Source organism: Microcaecilia unicolor, chromosome 1 (assembly GCF_901765095.1).
Source record: "Microcaecilia unicolor chromosome 1, aMicUni1.1, whole genome shotgun sequence".
In the NCBI taxonomy this organism is placed as follows: Eukaryota; Metazoa; Chordata; class Amphibia; order Gymnophiona; family Siphonopidae; genus Microcaecilia; species Microcaecilia unicolor.
The window spans coordinates 505015262-505040715 of record NC_044031.1 but is presented as its reverse complement, the minus strand read 5'-3'; positions in this window follow the sequence as shown (position 1 = coordinate 505040715).

Genomic DNA, 25454 nt, shown 5'->3' with positions numbered 1-25454 from the left:
TGGGGGGGGGGGGTGTGCCGCGCACCTGCCGGCTCTTCGTTTTCATGCTCCCTTTGCCCCGGAACAGGAAGTAACCTGTTCCAGGGCAAAGGGAGCATGAAAACAAAGAGCCGACAGGCACGCGGCACCCCCCCAGCGGCGTGCACCCAGGACAGACCGCCCCCCCCCTTGGTACGCCACTGCCTTGAGTTGGGCCTCCTCCCACCCAGGAACATCCTACCACTCCAGCCCTCTAGCAGGGACCTCCCTCCTCCCAGGGCTCTGGAAAAAATCTATCACTCTAGTAAAAGCCATTCCATGGGGTATCACACATGAAAGTTTGAGCATTACTCATGTGTACACCCCCTTGCAAATATGCCCTACATAAGTTATACAGGTATTTGCAGAATACCTGTTAAGGTGGGCTGTCAGTATTTTTGTGTGCGTAGAGGTAAGTGCCTATGTTACAGAATTGCCCCACTTGTGCCAGCATATCAGCTGGATTTGTGCTGCCTAAAACTTAAGTACATAAAATTATTTGAAAGTTAAATGGTTAATATCTCAAAACTATCTGTATCTAAAACTATAGATTGCTGTATTATGGTTTATTTGTGCTTGATATACCACCATACCTAACTAGTAGATCTTAGCGGTTTACAAAAAGTAAAAAGTACCAAAGGGATAATCAGAATGGAACTATAAAATCTTTAGACAGGAAAGATAGATACTGATATCAGACTCACACATACCTATGAGTAAGCAGGGGAAAAATCAAGGAAAGACAAAAAAACAAGGCAAGAAAGGAAAAAGAACAGACCACAGGGCTACAGGGAACAGCCAATCCAATTTAAATTTAAAGAAAAGGCCTTTTTAAAAAGCCATGTCTTCAATAAAAGTTAAAAAGTTTTGAAAGATTGCTCAGCTTGAATAGGAAAGGGAAGGGAATTCCATAAAGAAAGGGAGACCAAATAAAAAGCACGGTGCCTAGTGGATTGAAGCTGTATATTTCTAGGGCTGGGGAGAACAAGCAGAAAAGCATTAGGAGAGTGGAGTAAACAAGCTGGAGAACAGGGAATTGTGACTTTCGTTAAGTAAGGAGGGCCACCCATCTTAAAAGACTTGAAAGTCAAAGTGAGGAGTTTTAAAATAACATGACGTTCAACTGGAAGCCAGTGATACTTCTGCAGTAGGGAGGTAATGTGATTGAACCTACAGGCATGACATAGAAGACAGATAGCAGTGTTTTGGAGTGACTGGAGATGCTTAAGGTTAGAGTGACTACTTCCCAAATAATCAATATTTCAGTAATCTAATCTTGTGACCAAAAGGGATAGAATGAGTGAATGAAAAGAGGTATGATCAAAATATTTCCTGATAGAGTTGGCGCAAAATAAAGAAATCTGATTTACAAAGACCAGAGATCTGGATGGTGAAAGAAAGACTGGAGTTGAGTATGATACTTAAATAACGGAACAATACTACTGGGGAGACAGGGGTGTCAAAAAGATTTAGAGCAAGAGACAGAACAGAGAGATCACCAGTAAACCAGCAAGCAGTGGTTTTCTGAGGGTTTAAAACTAGTCTTTGTGCAGAGAGCAAAGTAGAGACTTTCTCCAGACATTCTTGCAAAGGACCAATGTTGGGGGAAGAAGGGTTTGTAGAAAAGACGAGAAGGATATCATCAGCATAAAAGAGAAAAGAAATCCCGGTAGACTGAGTGAGCATGGCTAATGGAGTCAGAAACAGATTGAACAGCAGAGGTATTACATGAGTGTTCTTGCTAACTGACACACTGACCCCAACCCACCCTAATCCCCTAGCCAAGACTTCCAAACCTACCACACACACACCTGCACCCATGTTGTCTCAGGACCCCAGTCAATTAGCATCATCACCCCGATCTAATAGATCAGAGACCTTAATTAAAACTGTTTTGTACTGTGTTTAGAGCAAAAGCACCACAGGATTTATTCAGAATGTTAAGATTCTTTGATATAATCATTCAGCTGTAGTTCTATGGACCCCTTAATAGTCTTTCTTAGAAGTTACAAATGAGAACCTAAACAGGTCGAAGTTAAAATTGAATCAAGAGTAAGTTTTCTTTAAAAAATATAGAGAATGCAAGACTTCCTTTAACAGAGATACTAAAGTTTTTCGTTAAAGACATTTTGATTATTGTTGTGAAGGGCTTCAAAACAGGGTGGGAAATCTTTAGAAGCCAAAACTGAAAAAGCTCTAACTTACAAGTTGCTGGCTGTACTTGGAGAGTTTCTATAGCAATATAAGTTAGTAATTTCCAAACTCTTCCATGGGAAATTACCAAATAATCATTTTCAGACCTTTCTGGAAATACTGTATCACTGTTTGTTTTCATGTGTCTAATAACAAGATATGAATGCAAAATGTACTTTACCAACCTAGCTGGTAGTATAATGTCACTTTTGCAATAAAAAGCAAGGTGCCTACTAGCTCTCAGGAGCAAATATACCTGTTAATATTTTACTCACAGAAACAAGGATTCACTCAAACATGTCCTGGGACTTGTGCCCAGACTTCTATAATCTCTGTCTGTTTTTGCCAATTTTGTCCTAACTGCACCTGTAAGTACTTTGCTAGATGAAGCAGGACAAATCACAACTCTGTATCAGAGATGTTGATTTTACACTATGAAAAATAATTCCTCTTGTCTGTTGAACATCATCCATGGACTAGAGACTTGCACAGCCTAGGGCATTCATTCCATGATTGCTGCAGCATCTGTTCTCATAGCTTGGGGTTATTGACAGCCGATGAAAAAGAGTGTGCTTATGCATTACGGTTGATCACTGCATAGGATATAGTTCATTATTATTTCTGATAGTGAGGGTTTTGGCCTGTGGCCTTTCATGGTTGTTTGGGATCCTAAGCTGACTGCTTAATGGAACACATCATTGATAACCCAGAGTAACACTGAGATACCCTGAGCAGGTGTGGTACATTTTCACTGCTGGAATACAAAATCACTGTAGTTATTTTTCTCAGGGGGGCAATGTCTCCAAATAGATTGGTTTTGAACATGCTTAACACTAATGATAATTTTGCTTATAATGTCAACTGAGTAGCAATCTTGTCAGACGCTTCAAAAAATGTATTAAACAAAATGAAACCTGAACTGCCATGTGGAGGCTCACCAAATAGCCAAACCCACATATAGAGGCTACTATCACAGTTTTTTCATTAAGGTGTCCTTTTACCAAGCTGAGGGGAAAAGGGCCCTGCGCTAGCAGCGGGAGCCGTTTTTCCCGCATGCTAGGGCCCTTTTTACCACAGTGGGTAAAAACACTTGCTACATGGCCATGCGACAGGGAACCCTTGCTACCACCCATTGAGGTGGTGATGATGGCTTCCTTCCTAACCCAGCGGTAACCGGGCAGTGTGCGGTGTTGCCCAGTTACCGCCGGGTTACTGTCATGCAAGCCATTTCCAGGGGTTTTCTTTTCCCCCCAGAAATTGTGTGCTCATAAGTACATAAGTATTGTCACACTGGAACAGACCAAAGGTTGATCAAGCCCAACATCCTGTTTCCAACAGTGGCAAATCCAGGTCACAAATTCCTGGCAAGAGCCCGAAAAAGTTCAATACATTTTATTCTGCTTGTCCCAGAAATAGCAGTTTCCCCAAGTCAATTTAATAATGGTCTATGAACTTTTCCTTTAGAAAGCTGTCCAGACCTTGTTTAAACCCCACTAAGCTAACCACCTTTACCACATTCTTTGGCAACGAATTCCAGAGTTTAATTACAAGTTGAGTGAAGAAAAATTTTCTCTGATTCGTTTTAAATTTACTACTTTGTAGCTTCATCGCATGCCCCCTAGTCCTAGTATTTTTGGAAAGACTAAACAAGCAATTCACATTTACTCATTCCACTCCACTCATTATTTTATAGACCTCTATCATATCTCCCCTCAGCCGTCTTTTCTCCAGGCTGAAGAGCACTAGCTGCTTTAGCCTTTACTCATAAGGAAGTCGTCCCATCCCCTTTATCATTTTCATCACCCTTCTCTGTACCTTTTCTAATTCCACTATATCTTTTTTTGTGATGCAGCAACCCAAATTGAACATAATATTCGAGGTGCGGTCGCACCATGGAGCGATATAAAGGCATTATAACATCCTCATTTTTGTTTTCCATTCCTTTCTAAATAATACCTGATATTTCAATTGCTTTCTTAGCCACAGCAGCACACTGAGGAGAGGGTTTCAATGTATCATCAATAATGACGCCAAGATCCCTTTCTTGGTCGATGACTTCTAGCGTGGAACCTTGCATTATGTAGCTATAGTTCGGGTTCCTCTTTCCCACATGCATCACTTTGCACTTGTTCATATTAAACGTCATCTGCCATTTAGACTCCCAATCTCGTAAGGTCCTCTAGTAATTTTTCACAATCCTCTCACAAATTTAACAACTTTGTGTCGTCAGCAAATTTAATTACCTCACTAGTTACTCCCATACTGGGACAGACTGAAGCTTCATTAAGCCCAGCATCCTGTTTCCAAAGTGGCCAATCCAGGTTACAAGTACCTGGTAAGATCCCGTGTTGGGCCAGCGGTAGCCCTGGAAGAGTGAGCAGTAAGCCCCATTTGGGGTTCAAAAATTTAAAGACAAAGCAAAGCTCCAACTCTCTGAAAAGATTGCTTCCCATTCTAGGACGTCATTAAGACCAGCTAGTTAACAGTTTGTAATCTAAAAATCCATCTTTGCTCACGCTAATTAAGGAGTCTTGAAATATCACCACTCCTACCAATGTCCCATATCTGATCAACGCACCGCAAGTCTTCAAAACAGTGCTGAAAGTCTAAACAATGTTCGACCATCAGGGCTTCAGTTTTCATAGCAGAAATGCAATACGTATGCTCTGCCATATGAGTTTTAAATATCTGTTTGGTCTGTCCTATGTACTTCAATCCACACCTGCCACACTTTCGATGTCCAGTAAAAAATTGAACCGACCTCCATCCAAACATCAGACTTACAAAGAACATCTGCCAAGTTAGAATTGTGTACTGAAAGTATCTTCCAATGTTTTTTTAATAATACTTGCAATCCTTGGAGATAAAACCATATATTTCAGTATACAGGACACAACTGGCTCTGGAGGGGATACATACTTTTGTTGAAGTAATAAGTCATGGTTGCTAAATAAAGCTCTTTTATATGCTTGTTTAATAACTTTTTGGGGATAATCACTATTGACTAACTTCTCCAGTTTCACAGAAGCTTCCTTATATTATATCATACAGTCAAATCACAAATCCTCTGATAATGGAGAAATTGAGAAAAAGGTAAACTGTTCTTTGTAATGGAAGGGGTGCATGCTGTTTAAGGCTAATAATGTATTCTGATCAGTACATTTGGAGAATACTTGGGTTTTGCAAACCCCATGTTCCAAAGAGATCTTCACATCCAAAGAATGAATTTCAGACTTCTGACACTCGTATTGAAATGTAATAGTAGGATGACAATTGTTGAGTTCCTCAACAAATTATTATTATTATTATTTGTTACATTTGTATCCCACATTTTCCCTCCTATTTGCAGGCTCAATGTGACTTACATAGTGCCGGAGATGTGATTGCAGACCCCGGTGTAGAAAAATTCATGCAATACCTCTACTCTACCATGCCATATAATAAACATCTATATAATGCCACCAGCATAGTGCTATTTTGAATTTGTCCAGAATATATATCTTTGATTGTTCCAGCACCACCACGAACAAATTAGCAATGGAGGGTGCAAAGGACGTCCCATTGTAATACCTGATAGCTACAAAAAAAAAATTTACCATTGAATACAAAATGGCTATTTTGCAAGGTCAAGGTAACCAACTGGACAATAAACTCCATGGGGACCATCCACAGACACAAATGTGTGTTTAAAATGGACCAGACCACTTGAATAGCCTCATTCTGCGGTATCATAGTGTAAAGGGATTGAACATCAAGTGTCCTGAGCCAAGCAATGGGGGGCTGCAGATTGAGTGCATTTGAAGGTCATTAGGAGAAGCTTGAACTGAATACGGTAGCGAATCGGGAGCCAGTGAAGCGACTTGAGGAGAGGGGTGATATGAGAGTATCGGTTCACGCGGTAGATAAGACGTGCAGCAGAATTTTGGACAGATTGATTATTGCCATTAACAACATTTTTTTTAGATAAATGTATCCCACCATGATCTGGGCCACTCAGAATTTGCTGTTCTAGCTAAGGACCTTTATGTGAATCTCATGTCAGCTTGCCCTGTTGGAGAGACAGGCAGATATGGAGTCATAACAGAGATATGTATGGCAGGAGAATACTGTGCATGAATGTAGTAATGTAAGGGGGAATTTGCTGCTGACCATGAAAGCAGATAATGAAGAGACACAACTTTGGTTGCTGGGAAGATGGCTTTTGCAAAGTAGGATAACCTTACTGACCTTACTTATGATAAGCAAATATGTTATGAAGAACTTTGCTTCTGTAAAATAGAATTTACTAGAATATGCTGGAATATGTTAGAATATGTTGACTTTGTACTTCCAATACTAGCCTATGAGAGAAAAGGGTATAAAAGGAGAATCATGGACAGAGGCAATCAGAGAGCTAATGTCAGAGGTCACGTTTGTATCCTGGTTGCTGTCTCATATGAGAATTAATTAATTATATTACGTATTCTAATTGTATTCCTGATTGGTAAGTGAAATAAACAATTACTAATTATTCTCATATTACTATAGCCTTCTGTGTCTTTCTGTCTCTCCACCTGGTGGCGTTAGGACCATAATCCCTGGAGTGCTGGACATTCCAGGTTACAGGTAACTAGTACCTTTATACCTGGAGAGGGCAGAAAGATAAACACTCCCTTTCCCCTATATGAAAAAATGCTCATAAGGAAATTCACCCTCTCCTCTTTCATACTCCAAAGAATAAAGATTTCTCCAAATTTTCTTTTATAAGCAATAAAATCCACAGGCCAAAATCTGTCCTCTGTATAGATCCATATTTTATCACCTGGCTTCCTCAGGAGGAACAGAGTTCATCCATTGTCCATGAAATAAGATCAGGACTGAATTGTTAGTTTCCGCCAACAAAGCAACTTTTCCGTATTCTATAGTCTGTAGTTTTGCAAACAAATGTGGAGCAGGACCAGCAGTCAGTATGAAGGAACCACATCTTACTGTTATGATTCTGTTAGAATTCTGCTAGTCAGACAGGGGAATGCTTGGAATCACTCCTGATTGGTCTGTCAGGGGCTGAGCTGATGTCAGTCTGATCTACTTAAGCTTACCTTTCCCTACAGACCCTGCTTTGGCATTATTCCTATTCTGCTGAAGTCTTACCTTCGCTCTGTCTGAGCTATTAGCTCTGTGCTTTTGTGGAGTTGGTTACTCCTTACCTCGCTTGTAGTTTTCTATTGCTCTGTCTCTGTCTGCTGGCTGCTTCCAGCGTGTGTCTAATTACCTCTCTGTACTGCACCTGGGATTGTCTATGTTTGGCTGTGGTGCTGTGTGGTGAGTTCTTTCCACGTCCTGTTTCAGTTTGTTTTAGTTCCCTTTCCCTTGGAGTTATCCTTGTGTGCTGTGTTTGTATTCTGTTTGTATGTCCTGCCCTTGTAGCAGACTCCAGCCCTTTGTTTCTCTCCATGGAGGTTGTTTGTTTGCTCTTTCCCTGTACTTTTGATTAACCCGTTGTTTGCAGTGCTCCCTACCTCTGGCAGCTGTGTGATTCAGAGTTTGGTTTAACCCTTTGTCTGCAGAGTTTCCCTGCTTCTGGCAGTTGTCTGCTTAGTGCAGTCTTCCCTTGTGACCATCCTAGTCCTTTCTTTGCTGTACTATCTTTTGTATTGCTGAGTAGAGTTCCCTTTCTGTGCTGGGTGTGTGTTAGGCTCCGCACTCCGTTTCGCTGACTTTTCATTTCCCTGTCTTCTGAGGGTCTCCGTTTACAGTATCTTTATTTCGCAGTCCCTCATTTCCTTGTGTGCCGTGGGGTACTGCTTGACGTGTTTCTGTGTGTGCTTCCCTTTCTCCCCTCCCTACGTGTGGGTCGGTTCCGGTTAGGCCGTGAGGCCCGCATGCTTGAATTCTGAGTAAATGGGTTCCCGATAGGCCGTGAATCCTGAATGCCCTATCTTCCCTTTTCTGGAGGTGCAAGTTGATTGTTGCATGTGTGTGCAGGGCTTGGTAGCTGGGGTAGTGTGTAGTGCCTGTTAGGCCCAACCTCTAACTCTGCAATACCCTTTCAGAGATGCAGTGAACAGAACTGCACACTTTCTTCTCCCTCTGCACACAAGCATCCTTCTAGATTTTACTATTTTCTTTTCTATCTGTTTGACCATCTCTGGGAAAAAGCAACTAAAGTCACCAGAAACAAAAATAAGGTTTTAATGAATTGTACTAGAACAAACAATCTGTAATACAGCAATGCAAACCCTATCCTTTTATGTGGAAAAAAAGTTACAGAAGTTGAAACGTGTAACTTTTTCAGACTGTTTATGAACTCATGACATGAAAAATCGGCCATTCTCAGTATTTTGGATCTGCTACTTTAGTCACCTTTTTCCCAGAGACGGTCACATATGAGCATAGCTAGGTCTTGTTCTTCTTTTGTACACAGAGATACCTCACCCCCTATACCAGTGATTCTCAAACCAGTCCTGGGGGGAATCCAAGCCAGTCAGGTTTTCAGGATATCCACATAAATATTCATGAGATTGATTTGTATACACTGTCTCCTTGGTATGCAAATCTCTCTCATGCATATTCATTGTGGATATGCTGAAAACCTGACTGGTTGGGATTCCCTCACTGTACCGCTCTCTTGTGTTTTTGTAGCCCCCATGTGTGACCCTGGTTTTCTAGAATTAAATTTTAGCTGCCAAATTGTAGACCATTCTTCAAGCTTTTTTAGAAAGCAAATGTCAAAGTAGTATTTTATATTACATGATTGGATTTGATTATTCTATAATGCATTATTTGGAAAGAGAAAGGGAAAGGAGATAGGACTTGATATACCACCTTTCTGGGTTACAATCAAAGCAGTCTACATATTATATACAGGCGCTTATTTTGTACCTGGGTCAATGGAGGGTTAACAACTCTTTTTTTTGTGTGTATTTATAAACTGCAGTAGCTATAAAAAAAATTCCAAAGGTATTTATCTGTTTTAATATAGATTAATGAAGCATTTATTTGTCATAAAACAAAGTTAATGGATATGTGCTAAATTACTGTAACTAATTATTTTGCCATAAAATCAAGTTGAATATTAGAACACTATGCAGGATATTGAAATATGTGTTTTGATGAACATTTAGAGCAAATCTGTTCCTGCATAAGTTTAAATTAAGATATGGGATCCTGCTTCTAGAAACAAATAGAACAGTTTCCATAAATATATGTGGTTTAGGACTAAGTGCTTCAATTTTAGGATATTGAAAGTGTCACCCATGATACCTGGCACTGTTGTAATCTACTTAGAAATTCACCAGCTGCACTCCAAAGCATTGCTCATCAATAAGAGTATAAGTAGCTTTGCTTAAACATGTATGCCCTCCCTCCAAATATATACACACAATCCCCCTGGTTATATATAGGTCACCAAACTTTGGACACCTAAAGTTTGGGGTGCAAATCCCAGATCAACGCATAAACTAATTAGTTAAGGAGTCACTAACAATCAATAATTGGTATTAATTGGTACTCGTTTGGGTTTATTTATTTATTTAGATTTTGCTCGCACCTTTTTTAGTAGTACCTCAAGGTGAGTTACATTTTGGTGCGCACATATACCCTGCACCCTATTCCAAAACATACATGCCTAAATTTTATAGCATGTAACTGAAAAGGGGTATGGCCCTGAAAAGTCTACATAGTAACATAGTAACATAGTAGGTGACAGCAGAAAAAGACCTGTACGGTCCATCCAGTCTGCTCAACAAAATAAACTCCTATGCGCTACTTTATATGTATACCTGACCTTGATTTGTATCTACCAATTTCAGGGCACAGACCGTAGAAGTCTGCCCAGCACTAGCCCCGCCTCCCAACCACCGGCGCTGCCACCCAATCTCTGCTAAGCTTCTGAGGATCCATTCCTTCTGAAGAGGATTCCTTTATGTTTATCCCATGCATTTTTGAATTCCATTACCGTTTTCATTTCCACCACCTCCCGCGGGAGGGCATTCCAAGCATCCACCACTCTCTCCATGAAAAAATACTTCCTGACATTTTTCCTGAGTCTGCCCCCCTTCAACCTCATTTCATGTCCTCTCGTTCTACCGCCCTCCCATCTCCGGAAAAGGTTCGTTTGCTGATTAATACCTTTCAAATATTTGAACGTCTGTATCATATCACCCCTGTTTCTCCTTTCCTCCAGGGTATACATGTTCAGGTCAGCAAGTCTCTCCTCATACGTTTTGTAACGCAAATCCCATACCATTTTTGTAGCTTTTCTTTGCACTGCTTCAATTTTTTTTTTATATCTTCAGCAAGATACGGTCTCCAAAACTGAACACAATACTCCAGGTGGGGCCTCACCAACGACCTGTACAGGGGCATCAACACCTCCTTTCTTCTGCTGGTCACACCTCTGTCTATACAGCCTAGCAACCTTCTAGCTATGGCCACCGCCTTGTCACACTGTTTTGTCACCTTCAGATACTATCACCCCAAGATCCCTCTCCCTGCCTGTTGTAGTTTTTGTCTTTGGGGGGGGGGGGCAGGGTTTATAAGACAGAGAAGTGCACCACAATACAGATTCACAGGACAACTTAATTAAGCAATAAATTCAAGAGAATAGATATATCAGATAGCTAAACCTGTAGACAGAAAGTTGATAAATTAGAATAAACGTCTAAACCACTTCTTTTTCCACATATATCAAACCAGTCACGTGCCTCGCCACTCTTGCTTTGTGGTGTACAGATTCCTCCAGTCCCCTTTTTCAAACTACTAGGCATTTTGGCATTTTTTTTCTGGATCATTCCCTTACCTTCCTACCCCAACTCTCACAACTCCCACAAACACACACAATGGAACAGCAAAGCATACAGGGACACACCCAAAACCTTTAATTTTATTACAGGGGGAGAGTGGGGATGAGGTGTAAGGGAATGGACAATTTTTGTTTCATCTAAAGGCAATTGTCAAACCTTTAATTTTGTTACTGGGGGGTGATGTGAGGGGGTGGTAGAATATGTAATTTTTGTTTCATCTAAAGGCAGTTAAATCTTTAGTTTTGCTCCTAGGAGCAGGGGAGTGGGGGAATGGGTACATTTCTGTTTGTATTAATGATATTTGGATTTTATTGTATTTTTTTGGTGCAGTAAATATGTGAGAACCTTTAGCTGTGTTGCTGTACCTGCATCAATTCTTCTCTCAAATGCTGCCCTCTCTGTGGCTCTGTTTCTGTGGTGTCTCATCTTGCTCATCTACACTGTCACTTTCTTCCCTGCCTCAGGCAGATGGCGCCTCAATGCAAGATTATTGCAGCATGCTGTACAACTTTCACATACTTGGGTGAACCTGTATAGCTCCCCCACCCTACCACACCCCCAACAGATCCAGGAAAAAGAACATTATATCTCTTTTCAGCATCTCCCAGTGGGTGCACAATGGGTTTCACCAGCTATGTTCCCAGGGGCTAGCCATAGTCACTAGGGTTTCCAACTGAATGCAGATTCACCTGACAATGATGATCCAGCCCTGGGCCTATCCCCATTGCATTCTCGAAGAAAAGCAAGACTACATGTCCCTGTGTGCAATGGGGTCAAGCCAGGACTGGATCAACCCAGTCAGGCAACGCTGAATCCAGTTGGCGACCCTAATGGTCACCTGCCTAGGACAGTTTAGAGACATACCTCTATTGTGTGTGTGTCAGCATATCCACTGAGTATTGTTAGCACCCTCCCCGCCTTGTGGACCTGGTAACTCATACAAGGTAATCATGGTCTGGTGTTGTTCTGAGCAGTTATGTAGCCAGACAACCAAGTTTGGGTGGGCCTGAGCCGAAAGTGGGTGGGCACAAAATTTTCTCTGTCCGCCCTATCCCCGCCTCAAAATATAAATACTTTAGCTAATAAGGATCCCCAAGCTTTTTCAACTAAAAACTTTCAATGAAGGTGGCCAGAATTCCCTTTTACTAAGTTTGGCAGGCAGCAGCAACGTCCCTAAGCCACTAATGCCAGCACCTCATGCTAGAGTTACTATATGACCAGGTTTCCCTGGACATGTCCTCTTTTCAAGGACACTGTCGAGCATCCGGATGGCTTTTTTTTAAACTTTCAGAGTTGATGTGGTTTCCAAGCAACTAAGAACGCCGCACAACTGCAGACACACACATGGTCACCTGATCTACTGGCATGTGCGTAGTGTGGCTAAGGAGCAGAGTCAGCTCATGGAGTGTGCATGAAGATCATCCATTCTGCACGCAGCCCTCTGGCAAGGTCCCAGCAGGCCAGGAGAAGCCATCCCTCACTTTAATTTTTTTTTTTTTCGGACCGGGACTCAAGTACTCCATGGCCGTGCACACTCCTCTCACTCTGGTTGCCGCACGGTGCCCCCCTCCACACCTTCCCTTCAGCCAGCGATACACACACAAGATGCGGAGGCTGGCACTGGCTGAGCCTGAGAGGGAAGAAGGGAAGGCAGCAAGCAAGTGGTGCCAGAGCCTGACACTCTGTACTGTTGTTGGGCCAGTCCTTGTGAATGTGATCTATTCTGTTGCTTGAGCCAGCCCTTGTGAATCCTGCAGCACTCAAGGAGAAGGTCAAGGAGAGGTGAGGAATCTTTCTTTTGGGGCTGGGATTGGGCCCGAGTCTGGCCTCAGGTGGGAGAGGGGGCTGTAAAAAAGGTGGCTGGAGTGTGGGTGCAGGGAGAGGGATGGAAAAAAGATTGGTGATAGGGGATGTACATGGAGGGGGAGGGAAAAGGGGGAAATACAGCACATGGATAGAAGGGTCTGGAGAGTAGAGGGGACATTCTACTTATGGATGGGAGGGAAAGGAAAGGGGGACATGCTGCTCATGGATATTTGCTTTTTTTAGAAATGCACATCTTTTCTAATTTTATATTTAGCAGAGTACAGAAGCAAAATGCATTTCTGTTAATTTTATCAGTATTTTCACTGCTTATAGAATCTGGCTTTCTTGAGGGCACAAGGTAACCATGCAGCAGGGTACGGCGGGGCAGGGTGAGGGTGGGGCTGAGGGCTGTCCAAAGGTGGTGCAGGTGTGTCCTCTTTTTTATCTCTACAAATATGGTTTAGTTGTTGGTGGCGCAAGGATGCTGACTGCAGAGCTTGGTAGAAGAGAGTTCTGGCCATCTTTGGAGGAGGTCCTCAGCTGGGAATCTTCACAAGCTGTACAGCAAGGGTCAGGACCGATGTTAGACATGCTAGAGACTAGGTCAGAAAATAAAAAATAAAGTAGGGTCCCCATCCTCAATTCCCACTCCACCCTGCCTCACCGATTTCCCCACCAGCCATTACTATCACATTGACAGACCCTCAACAAATACAGAACAAGGGATCATAAATTAGAAATAAAAATATTTAGACAAAAAAACAGAAATGCATTTCCTTTTCTACAGAACACAACATAAAGACGTTTGCTATGCACATTTTCCAAAGCTAACATTGTCCATTTAAAATATTCAAAATAAAATGCTTTTTTTAACCTTTGTTATCTGGACATTTTATTTTTCTATCACGTTGGTTCCAGTTTCCCTTTCCTGCTTTCCTGTCTTTCGTCTGTTAATTCTCCTTAAAGCGGCTGCTGTCCATTTGTCTTTTCTCCTCTCTCCTGTCTATTCCCTCACTACTTGCCTCTGACACATCGATCATTCCTTTTTAGCTCTTTACTCTCTTTTTTTTTTTCTTTTATGCTTGTCAACTCAAATTTCACCCTCTTTCTCACCCTTCTCCTCCTTTTTACTTTTCAGACACCTATCAAATTTCCATCCTCTTCTTTCACCTACTAGCTGTTCCATTGAACTCAAAATTGTATAGGAAAATGTAGGGTATAAATGTCACAAATAAATAAATTCCCTATCTCACTCCTTCCTCAGCCTCCTTTACCATATTTCTACCTTCTGTAAACACTATCCTCTTATTCATTTCCTTGTCACCCCCTCCTCCCCCACCTGGCCTTTTTCACATGGTTCCACCATTCTCAGTGTCTTCCTCCCTCTGCCCTTCTAGCCCAGCATTTGCTCCCTCTTTCTTCCCTCCCCATCCTCATAGCCTTATCTCCCTGTCCCTTCTCTCTTCCCTTCTGCCTTCTCCCCCATGGTCCAGCATTTCTTCCTCTCTTCCCTCTCTCCCATTCTCTTGCATCTCTCTATCACTTTCTTCTGCTCCTGGATCCAATATCTCCCTCTCTCTCTCTCCTCTCCACCTCCTGTGTATCTCTCTCCCTTTGTCTCATCCCCCCTTTCTCAACATCCCTCTCTCTTTCTTATTATCCTCTATCTCTCTCTCTCTCTCTCTCTCTCTCTCTCTCTCTCTCTCTCTCTCTCTCTCTCTCTCTCTGTCATGCTCCCTTGTGCTCTGGAACCAATATCTCTCCCTTCCTCCCCTCCACCATTATGCCCAACATTTCTCCCTCTCTCCCTATTCACCATCTCCTCCTCCCCTTCACTCCTATGTCCAACATTTCTCCCTCTCTTTCCCCACACCCCTCTCCATGCAGTATCTTTCCCTCCCTTTTTCATCCCTCTCCACCCCTTTGCTGCATCTCTCCCTTCCTCCCTCCACCCCATATCCATCAATTCTCCTTCTCTCACCTCTCCCATCCCCCATGCAGCATTTCTCCTTTGTTCCTTCCCTCACCTATCCCACAATTCTCCCTCTGACCCTCTCTCTCTCTTCAATGGATTCTGGGTAGTTGCAGCGATCCCCACATTCTGCCTGCCACTAACTCGGAAGCTTCTCCTCTGTTATGTCCCACTATTCAGGAAAGGAAACAGGAAATTGCAACAGAGGAGGGCAGGATGCAGCAGAAGAGTGGAGTGGAATGGGTAGAAGTGAAGCATCTGTTTACTCTTTTCAAAAATACCAGGACTAGGGGGCACGCAATGAAGCTACAAAATAGTAAATTTAAAATGAATTGGAGAAACCTTTTTTTCACTCAACGTGTAATTAAACTCTGGAATTTGTTGCCAGAGAATGCAGTAAAAGCAGTTAGCTTAGCAGGGGTTTAAAATGTTTGGATGGCTTCCTAAAGGAAAAGTCCATAGACCATTATTAAAATGAACTTGGGGAAAATCCACTGCTTATTTCTAGGATAAGAAGCATAAAATGTATTGTACTGTTCTGGGATCTTCCCAGGTACTTGTGACCTGGATTGGCCACTGTTGGAAACAGGATACTGGGCTTGATGGACCTTTGATCTGTCCCAGTATGGCAATACTTATGCACCAGATTCCAATTTATAGGAGGTCTATATATTAAAATTAATCCTATAGTATGTTTACTTCCACTATTTAAAAATTGGCAGACCATCCACCTTATAATTGAAAGAGAAAAACGCCTAGATTTCGACCCAAATTGGGAGATAGACGTTTATCTCACAAAAACGAATAAATTGGTATAATGGAAAGCCGATTTTGGACGTTTTCAACTGCACTCCATTGCGGAAGCGTACAAAGTTGACGGGGGCGTGTTGGAGGCGTGGCGAAGGTGGAACTGGGGCGTGGTTATCGGCTGAGGAGAGATGGGCGCCTTTCGCCGATAATGGAAAAAAGTATGCGTTTGTAACTAGAATTTAGGACACTTTTCCTGGACCCTGTTTTTTCACGAATAAGGCCCCAAAAAGTGCCCTAAATGACCAGATTACCCCCAGAGGGAATCGGGGATGACCTCCCCTGACTCCCCCAGTGGTCACTAACCCCCTCCCACCACAAAAAATGATGTTTCACAACTTTTTATTTTCACCCTCAAATGTCATACCCACCTCCCTGGCAGCAGTATGCAGGTCCCTGGAGCAGTTGTTAGGGGGTGCAGTGGACCTCAGGCAGGTGGACCCAGGCCCATCCCCCCCCTACCTGTTACAATTGTGCTGCTTAATGCTTAGTCGTACAACCCCCCCAAACCCACTGTACCCACATGTAGGTGCCCCCCTTCACCCCTTAGGGCTATAGTAATGGTGTAGACTTGTGGGCAGTGGGTTTTCAGGGGGATTTGGGGGGCTCAACACACAAGGGAAGGGTGCTATGCACCTGGGAGCTCTTTTACCTTTTTTTTTGTTTTTGTAAAAGTGTCCCCTAGGGTGCCCGGTTGGTGTCCTGGCATGTGAGGGGGACCAGTGCACTATGAATCCTGGCCCCTCCCACGAACAAATGCCTTGGATTTATTCGTTTTTGAGCTGGGCGCTTTCATTTTCCATTATCACTGAAAAACAAAAACACCCAGCTCACAAATTGTCGAATAAAACATGGACGTCTATTTTTTTCGAAAATACGGTTCGGTCCGCCCCTTCACGGACCCGTTCTCAGAGATAAACGCCCATGGAGATAGACGTTTTCGTTCAATTATGCCCCTCCATATATTCTAAAGTCTTGTCTATATTACTATCTATAAGTTTAAAATAATAAAAATCTTTATATATCAGAGCCAAACCACCACCCTTTTTGTTCTTTCAAACACTATAAATAATTTTGTAGCCTGATGGACATATTGATAAAATCAGAGGAGAGTTTTTCACCGGAAGTAAGGTTTCTGTAATTAAAACCAAACCAGGATGTCTATCTCTAATTAGATCACCAACAAGTTCTTTTTTTTCAGACTGAACGAGCATTGAAGTAAATAGCCTCTGTAACAATATACTGTTCAATTTAACCTGCACTAGATTATCTAAATTTCTTTTTCTAGTTTTCTTCCTTACATTTCTACTGCTAACTATAGTCATAGGTACACAATGGAATAATAAACAACAGTCAATATCATATCCATGGTTTAAGTTAGAATTGCGATTATTTTTAACTCGTCTAGTTACACTACAGATAGTAGGGACGAAGGAAGAATCTGAAAACCCAGCTACTCCCCTAAAAAACCAACACCCAAATATATAAAACATAATATTTTTACTCAATGCATATTGAAAATCATCTGTTCCTCAAATAATCTATCTCAAATTGTTTTAAAAACTGCTGTTAGTTAATCTGTTAAGAAAAGATTAACTAAATTCTACAAACACTTTGAATAGATACCAACTTCCAGCTTTAGTCACTGTTCCAAGCCACTGCACAATGGTTGGCTTGCACCTTAGGCAATGTACTGAATGGTGGCACACTGTAGGCGCTTCAGTTTAAAGACCTACTAGCTTGCTTTCACGTCTTTTAATGAAGAAATCAAAGTCTGAGCATAAAAAGATGGTACAAATCTCAGGCAGTAGATACAAGATGTCCAAAATAAACAATGCCCATAATTGTCTAAATTTAAGAGTGCAGTAGTCTATACACATTCTTGCGAATGTCACGCTTATCTTAAAGGACTTACTGTGAGCCAGCTTCTTATCAGAATAAGATCCCCGGGATCAATGATGGCCAGTATTTTGCACTTGTGCTGCAGGGTCCACAATGCTGGGGGCTATCAAGAACAAAAAATGTCAGGCTCTATATTTCACAAAATAAAAGCTCCACAATTGCAATATAACATACTTCTCTTAACAGCACTTATCTATCAGTTGCTGTTGCATGGCTCTCACTAACTTCCAAAATAGCTACTCCTTTTTAAAACAATAACATCAGACGCCATCACAGACATCATCCAATCATCAACTAGAACATCAAGGATGTGCTTCAAATGAAATAACACCATTCTATTTGGGAATTCAATCCCGCAAGTTCCAAAGCATCCAATGAGAAAATCCACTTCTGTTCTTGTTTAAGTAATACCTTTCGTCCATCACCACCCCTATTCAGTGGACTTACCCATTGCAAGGCTACACATTATAAATCATTGAAAGAATGGTTAAAATGTAAACAATGCGCTGCCACAGGCAATCCCTTTTTCAGTGTTAGTATTGAACTTCTATGTTCAATCAGTTGAGTAGATAATTTGCATGTTGTCTGGCCAAGATATAATTTCTGACAAAGACAAATAAGGCAATATATAACATGATCTGATTTATATGAAGTTCTGTTCTTCAAAAAATATTTTTCATTGATACTAGATCGATGAAAACAGAAGTTTCTACCATAATATCACAAAATGTACATTCACCACATTAAAAGTGTCCTCGGTCATTGGAGCTACTTTCACTATCACTTCCTTTACCCGGTGAAAGAGAGGGGCTCAGCCATTCTTTCAAATTCTTGCCTCGACTAAACGCAAACCAGATAGTAGACACTGCTGACGCAGGAATAGATGTAACCAGCTTCCAATGTTTCTTTATTGCTCTTACAACTCTGGAAGAGGACGAAGTGTACTTTAACACATACATAAGCACATCCTCATCTTCAAAACAAGATGGTCTAGGGACTAACAAAAGATTTTGGTTATTATACTTTGCCCATCGATAAGGATTTTTAAATCATTTATTTATAATTTTTCATTTTACAAGGGACACTTGCAAACAGTATTACAGAGATGATTGCACATTAATACAATATAAGAAGAAAACAATCCCAACTAGATATATGGATTTTATACAATCTTTCTCTTTCTTAGACCACAAAGTGAAGAAAAATAGGGAGAGTGAAATAAGACAAGGAGATCAATTAAACAGTAAACAGAAAAAAGAAAACATGGTATTAACCTGATTATCCCCAGGTAATACTCATCTAATACATTTATTCCACATTGATCATCTGGTTGGCTTCCTCAAGACCAAATACAGAGTATAGTCAATTCATTTCATTGAGAACATACTTATTATCCAGGTTTTAGTTAGAAATAATACATCTGATTACATTCTCTCTCTTTTAAAAACCAGAAATTATTTCACGATACATATACTCAAATCTCTAATTCAAATCCCACTGATTAAAGCAATCCCAGTTTTCACAGGCTTCACTCCTTTTGAAGTAATAATTAAGGAAATATTTTTGAGGAAAACTTTAGGAGTCATACCTGGAACTCTGGGAAAAACAATATTCTCGACATTAATTATCCACAAAAACATCCACCTTATTATTCAAAGTTTCTGGTCCATTATCATTTTCAAGATCATAACCACTTCTTGCTTGTACAGAACTTCATCTGTCATATCAATTTTTCCACTCTCAGAGGTTTCAGTCAAATTGTCCATGCAACTCTCCAATAAGATCATATCTGAAACAAAGTTATTTACTACCGCCGTTAGGTCCCGAAGCGCCTTCCAAATGGTATTCAATGTAACCTCCACGGAAGCCAAAAACTTGAAGATGATTTCTCTTGAGGTGTTTAGGAGTGGTTCCGCTGATTCAGGTTTATTTATTTGTAGCATTTGTATCCCACATTTTCCCACCAATTTGCAGGCTCAATGTGGCTTACATTTGCCATAATGGCGGTTGCCATTACCGGGTAACAGAATTACAAATGGTATTGCATTAAGGTGTATACATACATGGTAACATACATGGAACATGACATATATGGAACAGATCATGGTATATGTTCTGCTGTAAACGTCCTCCGTTTCAGCATATGCCTCTAACTCACTCCTCCACTCCTTTGGACATGGTGGTTGATAATTCGGGAGTGATGGAGTTGTTTTACCAGGTCCAAGAGCGTCGACACTCCTTCTCCGGTGCTAATCAAAGGACTCACCAACCCTTTCATCTGTGGGCAGTTCAATGTGCAGCGGTCCCGCACTTGCTGCTCAGGGGACAAAACGCTGGCCATCAGCGGCTGACCACCGGTCCTCTCAGTTAAGGAAAATGCAATTGCAGAAAGGAAATTTACATAAAGAAGAAGAGGGCAGCTGGACCGTTGGGCATATGAACTCCAGGTCACCATCTCACCACTCTCCCAGTTTGGGACACTCTTTGTCTGGTTTCTCCTCAGAGGCCTGTCTGATATGGGTAGCCCTTCAGCATAGCCCTCTGAGTCATTGAAACACGGAAGCCCCTCCACCACTACAAGGGGTTGTCCCTTCGGAGGGGCGATAAGGATTTTTAATGATACTAGAAGGATAACCTCTTAGAGCTAACTTAGTAGAAAGTACATTTGCTTGTCTTTTAAACTCCATATCCTCAGAATACACTCTCCAATATCGAATACATTGTGAAAATTTTAAATTATGTTTGAGGGATGGAAGGTGACAACTCTTATAATTTAAGAAAGTATTCTTTTCTGTGTCTTTATGACACACTGTCTTGGGAAATTATAAAAAGCTGGCTCACAAGAAGTTCTTTTAAGATAAGTGTGATGTTCGCAAGAATGTGTATAGACTACTACACTCTTTAATTTAGATACTTATGGACATTATTTATTTTTGACACTATAATAAATGGAAAGTTTTTCCAATGATGAGGAACAGATCATTTTGATCATTAAAGCTCTAGAGGCCATTAGACCAGGAGCTCTTTGAAGCTTTTTCTTCCTATTTTTTAGATCTTCAAACAGTGTTTTTCCTGTTTGAGATACTAGTGCTCTTTAGTTTTTGATTGGAACATATTGTTTGGAGTTTGTGATATTTTTAAACAATGTGCATACCTTTGTAGCTGATCCTTTTAACTACTTTTTAACCATTCTTCCCATTTTCATCTAGTCACTCTTTTGAAAATTAAGTGGCCCTTTTTACTAAGCCACATAAGCATCTGTGTGCGCCCAACACACGCCAAAATGGAGTTACCACCTGGCTACTGCGTGGCATGCATCCAATAAGCACGTCTGAAAAATATTTTTTATTTTCGAGCGCACATAATGGACACACGTCAAGTGGCATTTGGCGCACATAGGTTATTACTGCCCAGTTACCACATGAGTCTTTACCTCTAGGTCAATGACTGGTGGTAAGATCTCAGACTCAAAATGGACGTGCAGCAATTTTCATTTTGCAACACGTCCATTTTGGGCAAAAATGTATAAAAGGCCTTTTCTTACAGTTGCGCTAAAAAATGGATCAGCGTGTGCCCAAAACCCGTGCCTATACTACCGGAAGCCATATTTCAGCGTGCCTTGGTAAAAGGACCCCTATATGCTGCTACAGTAGATTTCCTTAGTGACTTCACTCCAGATATTAGATCAAATTTGATCATATTATGATCACTGTTTTCCAGGATAGGGTTTATATGCTATCTTATAAAACAGAGCATAGTGCTCTTATGCATGCAAGGAGTGAGTAACTGTACATGCCCAGTAATAGAATTGCCCTTTAAGGACTGGATTCAGTAAATGGCATCCAAATTTGTGCACTCAAAAGAAAATGGGCATGGAGCACTATTCTATAAAAAGCACTCTGAGTTGGGCTTTCTTTATAGAATAGCTTTTAGAGCCCATTCCCATGCCCAAATTTGGGCATCGGTACTTATGCCAGCTGAAACCTGGTGTAAATGCTGGCACCCAACTTTTGGCATTCGGGTACAGGAATGGCACTGTTCTAAAAATCTGTGCACATTTTTTTTTGAATATCCCTGCCCTCCCCCTTAGCCACACTCCCTTTTGAGTTGCACAATAAGGAGGAGATTCTATATACGGTGCCTAAAAAATCGGCACTGCAATCAGTGCTGACTAAGTGTATTCTATAATCGGCACCTAGATTTAGGCGCTGATTATAGAATATGTTTAGTTGATATTTCAGCGCCTAAATCTGTGTGCATCCATTTACACCAACTAAAATATGGCATAAATCCCAGCGCATAGATTTAGGCACACTGGGCCATATTCTATAACAAGGCACCGAAATTTCAGAACGCCCATGGATCATCCATTTCTCCACCCATAACCACGCCCCTTTTTGCCTGCATGCATTAGAAGTTTGGCACACATCTTTACAGAATATGCTTAGCGAGTTGTGCATCTGAATTCTAATCAGTGACAATTACTGCTCATTATTGCTTGTTAAGTGTTGATATCAGTGCCCAATTAAGTTAAGTGCAGTGTTACAGAATCCATGCAATTTTGGCACCTAAATCTAAGTGCACTATATAGAATTTGGGGGTAACATCAATTTATTGCAATTAATTGGCTCAAAAGTCAATGAACTTGCATGTGCATATTCAATCAGTGCCCAAATTTGGGCACAATATATAAAATCCAGGGGTAAATGGTTATCCAGCAACCCATCATGCAGACAAACATGGAAAAGGCAACTGAGTTACAAAAAAAGATCTGGAATCCAGGTTAAGAAAAGCCTCAAATGAAAGAGACCTTAGTTTACTGTACATCGCTTATGGCTCCTTCTACAAAGTCATGCTAGTGATTCCAAAGCAGCAAATGCAACAATCAATTACTATGGGCTTCATTGCATTTGCCACATAGGAATCACTAGCACAGCTTTGTAAAAGGAGCCTTAAATTTGATAACATCTCACCAAATCTTGCCAGATCTTGCCAGGTATTTGTGACCTGGATTGGCCACTGTTGTAAATAGGATGCTAGGCTTGATGGACCTTTGGTCTTTCCCAGTATGGCAATACTTATGTACTTATGTATAAAATAAGGTAACACAATACAAACAAATTAAATATACAATGTAATACCAACTGCTGCATACTAAAACATAAAAAGTCTCCGTGCATTGCTTAAAAATGTTTGAAATAAATAAATAATATATAAAAGCCATATTATTAAACCACACTTTTAAATTCTTTTTAAACATGGAATAAGGTTGAAATTGGTATGGAGTTAATGGTATAGGGTTCCACAGTTTTTCTTCACCACTGCAAAGGCACACGTAGCTGATTGCAATTTGATACCCCTTGGAATGAAAAGAAAATGTTTTGGGGAGGAGCAAAGCTCTTTTTATGGTTCACAAGAAAAGAAAAAAATCTTCAGCTAAATCAGACCATTCAACCACAGAACATTAAATACCAAACAAATTAATTTGAATTGGATTTGAAATTTCACTTGTATTCAATGTAGTTCTATCAACAAAGGGTAGCATAATCAAATTATTTGTTTGCTTAGTACATGTCATTCTGCTATGTTTTGTATTAATTGAAGCCATTTCATTTGATATTTTGGAAGACCACAATACAGTGCATTACAATAATCTAATCTCAAAGAATAAATCCATGCAGTAAAATGACTAGATAACTCTGCTCTGAAGAAATGTGTATGGCGGAGTAACTTTAAACTGAAAAAAGGAGCACTAACTACCGAAGAAATCTGTTTTTTGAATGTCAAGGCATTGTCTAATCACACTCCAACATTTTTTTTTTACTACTGATTTATCAATTAAGGCAATCCCATTTATGGATGGACCTCGATCAAAGTTTTAATAAATATTTAAGATCTTTTTATTAAGACCAAGTAAAAATCACTTTGACATAAAGCGAGAACTAACACCAGAATAGCTAATAATAAGATGAACAAAACAGTACTAAAGTAACAAACAATGAACAATTTAAAGGTGGTTCACTGCAGTAAACATAGATAGAAAATATTATTATATAGACTCCTATAACATCATGAGACTAGAACAGTAGACCTGACCATTCAGGCAACTGGTTAGTACCCAAGGGCCCAGAGGCAATCTCCCCCACCCCCACCCCGCCACATACTACAGCTCCCTGAGACTCAGTGGTCCCTCCCCAGTCCACCTTGAAAAGCTCTGGTGGTCTAATGGCCTCTGCAGGGGCAGGAAAGAACAACATTCTTTCCTGCCCATTACCACTATTCTGTCCAGCACCGCCATATTTTAAAAATGGCTTCTGAGACTCCCTGAAGCAGTCTCACGAGACTGTTGAGACCTGCGTGATTACTGCGGGAAGTCTCGTCACCCATTTTGAAAACACGGCAGTGTGGGGTTCTTTCCTGCCACTGAAGAAGCCACTAGACCACCTGGGTCCTTCAAGGTAGGACCAGGAAGAGCCCACTGAGGTTTGGGGGACTGTAGTATGCGGGAGTGGGGTGGCAGCTGTGGTGGTAGGGGGGCTTTAGTGTGCAGCAGTGCAGTGGTGAGCAGCAGCCAGGTGGTGCCAAATGACCTTTACTGCCCAGGGGCCCAGATCACTGTCCGTCCGCCCCTGAACAGTAGGGTAAAAAAAAAGAAGCATATGTAACCAAAGACCAGCTAAGACTAAGTAAAGCCAGCATGACCTGCTCCAAGAACAACTGAAATAAGAAAGCTTTCAATAGCATGCCACACTCTTGAATAAGAAATTGCCATGAAATTTTAAGAGTGAGTCCTGAATTGATCAAGTATGCCAATTTCATGATAAAAATGTAGCAGACTGCTCTCCAACTGAATGTGAAGATGGATAATTTGCCATTCCTTAGCTCAAGCTCTAGCAAAAAGTATTCCAATGGACTGAAAGGAATTACCAAAGACTAGGAAACTGGGTATTTGAATGATAGATAAAATGTAATGTGGGTAAACGCAGAGTGATGCATAAAAGGAAAAATAATCCCGACTGTAGGTACACAGTGCTAGGTTTATTTTGGGAGAAAGCCCTCAAAGAAAATATCATATACACTAGAATTTTTGCAGCCAATGCATTGAAATTGTCAACCCAGTGTGCTATAGCAGCCAAAAAAGCAAATAGAATATTGGGGATTATTCGAAAAGAAATGGAGAACAAAACTGAGAAAGTTATTATGCCTCTACAGCTACACCTAGGGCCCTAGCATTTTTAGTGTTCGCTAATGAATAGGACGCTCTAAATGCCAAGTCGCCCATAGGAACATATGGGTGACTCTAGAGTTTAGCGCTCGCTAAAAATGGTAGCACAGCTTAGTAAACAGGGCCCCTAGAGTTCTGTGTACAGCTCTGGCTCCCCATCTGGAAATAGACAAGGTTCAAAAAGGACAACAAAAGTGATAAGAAGGATGGAACACTCCCCTTACTTAAAAAAAAAAACACAAAAGAAGAAGATTATACAAGCTAAAGCAATTAAGTTTGGAAAACAGACAGCTGAGCGGGGATATGATAGAAGTTTGTAACATTTTTCATAATTTTTCTGTCAGGGGGCATAGCACGGGCAAAAAGTCGACATGGAAGCACTAGCCAGCTAGCAATGGGTATGGAAAAACATTGGTCAGTAGTAAAAAGAAATATTGAGAACGTGACAAATATTTGTGTAAAACAGGTTACAAAGTGAATGAAGAAAGAGTCCAATATAAACCTCTAATGATGTAGCAGATTGTAAAAGCAATAAAGCATGGAAAAATGCAAAAGTAAAAAAAAAAAGTAGTCAGGTGATAAAACCTTTAAATAAACTAATCATACAAAATCAAAGGGAGAATAAGAAAGAAAACAGAGAAAGTGAATTTTGGAACAAAGAGGACAAGAGTTGCTGAACTAATGACATTGATATCTATGTAATAAAAGCCGCTCAGGCACACAAAGGGGAAATGAAAAGTCTTGCCAT